Here is a 3,070-nt window from a genome sequence, read left to right as displayed (position 1 = left end):
GCGCCCCCGCCTGGCCGCGCCCCTCACCGCTCCGGCCGGGCTGCTGGCGGTACAAGAGCCAGCCGCTCTGGGACATCTCCAGGGCCACCAAGGGCCCTTCGCCCACTCGTGACCTGGGTGAGGCTTTGCCTCATACAGAAATGGGTTTGCAGGTGACAGGGGCTGCCTGGCAGCCTCTAGTGGCACCGCTGGGTCCCTGCAGAGCTTGGCTTGGCTTAGTCCAGAGTTTAACCCAGAAAAATTTGGCCTTCTCAGCTCTCAAAGTTTAAAGTTTTGTACACAAGCAGGTTTGGTCCCTGCGTGTCCCTGCCCTCCCTTCACAGGTAAGTCGGTCTCGCACGACGTGGGGCAAGGAGGTGACGGCTGCCGGATAATCCGGTTAATAGGCTCCCTTACACTTGCCGCTGCGGGCACGTGTATGGTTTGCTTATAAACAGCGTATTCAGGCCCAGCAGTCACAATTAGGATCAAATCAGGATCCCACTGTGCTAAGGAGTGCGTTCTTCTGGAGAGCTGTAAATTTATAAATGATGAGAGCCGGGAGGATGGATAGCATACAACATAACAATGTGTTGAAAACATCTAGCATCTGTGGGGTGTTTTTTTCCCAAATTAATACTAACTCTCCTTTGGCTTTTTGCTAGACAACCACTAGCTACTCAGTTAAGTGACATCGCAGCAAAAATAAAAATCAAAATGGGATCTGAGGGTAGGGAGTCCTGGTCTTCTGAGTGAAGTCAGGGCAGGGGATCAAGATACTAAAGTCAGGAGAGAGGCAGGGGAAGGAGCTGCCACGTCGACGGGAAAGGGCCGTATCGCTTTCGGAGCAGGCACGGTGCGGGGCAGGAGGAGGTACAAGAGGATAGCGACAGAAGAGGGAGGTGCTGGTTTACAAAAGCCCTGGCAGATGGGTAGGCATGTGCATGAGTCAAAACACCTCCCAAGATTCATTAAGAACCCAAGGAAAGACTGCTGGTTGAAAACTAGGTGTTTACCCCCAAATCATCTTACTTTCAAATGAGATGGAAACAAAAGAAGAATTTAGGAATTACTACTAAGTAATAAAATGCTTGTTACAGGGTCATAAAAGTTACAAAGGCAGCTGTGATAACAGAGTTGTTTTTCCTTTCCATTTCTTACAAGCCAGTGAATGACTGTAGAAAATCAAGTGCTCTGTGTAATGCTCCGCTTCGTGGTTGGCACAGTCGAGCTGAACTTTTTAAGGAGCATAATGTCCTCCGTGGGGAAGCTCTGCAGTGCCTCACTGCGAGTAGAGCCAAACCGCAGGGCACGCTAGCCTTCTTCCTGCCGCCGCTGGTTGGTGGAAATGAGACTCCAATATCTTCAGGACACTGCATGAAATATCACACCAGGCATCTATCCTGTGCCACTTCGCAAAAGCCATAGGCAGCCTGATTTCTAAAAGGCAAACAGTGCAAATAGTTTTATAGCATTTCTTTTTGAATTGCTTGCTCTCTGATTCAGCTTCTCCGCTGTCTTCCAGGGACGAGCGTCAGGAATACTTTCTTATAGATGCTTGAAAGTGAGGAGTAGCCCCGTGGAGTTACTATAGCTATCTCGGGGAGTGGTGCCAAAGAGAGGCAGCACATTATCCTGCCCTTTCTAATATTGTTAAGTGCACAAGGACCACCTGTAACAGAGTTACCACCGTCTCAATCAATGGAAATGAAGGGCAGCTATCGATTAGAGGGAAGAAACAGGTTTAAATGAGCAAAGGCAAAACCAATGACGACGTTGAGCTGGCATTCAGTGCGGGTCTTTGTTCAAACTACTACCGCTCCTGGGAGCACCCAACCCTCCTATTTTCTGGATGCGGTTATGTCTACTGAAGCTTAGATATCTTTACCCCACAGCTATTCGCTGGACTAGAGCATCTGGGCTGATGCAGAAACCTCCTGATGAATTCTGTGGTTTGGGTTACACAGGAGGCAAAAATGACAATTGCTTAGTTCCCTGTAACATTTTCAAATCAACTTTCATATATTACTAAGCTATATATGATGCAACCGATCAGTTCTGACTGGGAAAGGCTGGGATTTGTGTGTTCAGCTGTTACTAGTGATGTAGGAAGGAAAACATCTGCATCAATTCAGTCACCTCCATGAGCAACAGCGTCGATCAGACACTACGGAGCGGGCAGAACTTCTATTAAAAATTTGAGGATTAGGTCATATCTTATACAACCTTTTTTAGCTTTTAGTGCGTTTCAAAATATGAAGCAATCCTTTTAATCATTAATCTTTCAGAAAATAAACAAACAAGAGCAAGTCTTTTACAACTGCCTATGCTGGTAATCAGTTGAAACTAAAACCAGACATGGCTTTTTTTTTTTTACAACTTCGTTATATGGAACATATACGGAACATGACTTTTCCTGTGCATAGCGGTACAGCAGCTGAAAAACAAAGGTCTTTTATGGACAAGCTACAGGTCCTTCAAAATACTGTCAAACATTTCTCCTGCCAAATAAGAACAATTTTACACCATATAATATAGTGTAATACACCCAACACACCCTATGACGCATCAAGTAATACTGCGTCATTAACAAAGTTACTGGAACCAACGCTTAAAGAAGTAATTTCTTTTAAAAATGTGCTCTTTTACCCTGCATTATCTGCTTTTTTAATCTGACCCGAGGAGGTGGTCTGATAAGTCTCATTTTAATTCAGCCAGTCCAGCACTAAGGAGGAGTTTCTTTCTTTAGAAGCACTTGAATGTTTCCATTAAATTGCTTTTTTCTTTCCTAGAGGCCTTTATAACCACGCAAAGCACTCCAACACCTAATTTTAAATACACCAGCAGTTTCAATGAGATCAATGAAATTGTTCACATTCATTGCATAAGCACTGAAATGCTTTGTAGGGCCACAATGAGCAGCTACAGAGCAAGTATGAACCACATCCTTTGATCTGAATCTACACATCCTCACACTTGGAGAAAGCAGGAGAGGCTGCAGGCTGGTTTTCAGTGATAACTGACAGAATTCTTGAAATCTCCCATCCAAAAAAGGGTATTTTTGCAGCTTGACTTTATTACTGCTGGGGTC

This window comes from Pygoscelis adeliae, unplaced genomic scaffold (assembly GCF_000699105.1).
Source record: "Pygoscelis adeliae isolate BGI_AS28 unplaced genomic scaffold, ASM69910v1 Scaffold34, whole genome shotgun sequence".
Taxonomy (NCBI): domain Eukaryota; kingdom Metazoa; phylum Chordata; class Aves; order Sphenisciformes; family Spheniscidae; genus Pygoscelis; species Pygoscelis adeliae.
This window is presented reverse-complemented; position numbering follows the sequence as displayed.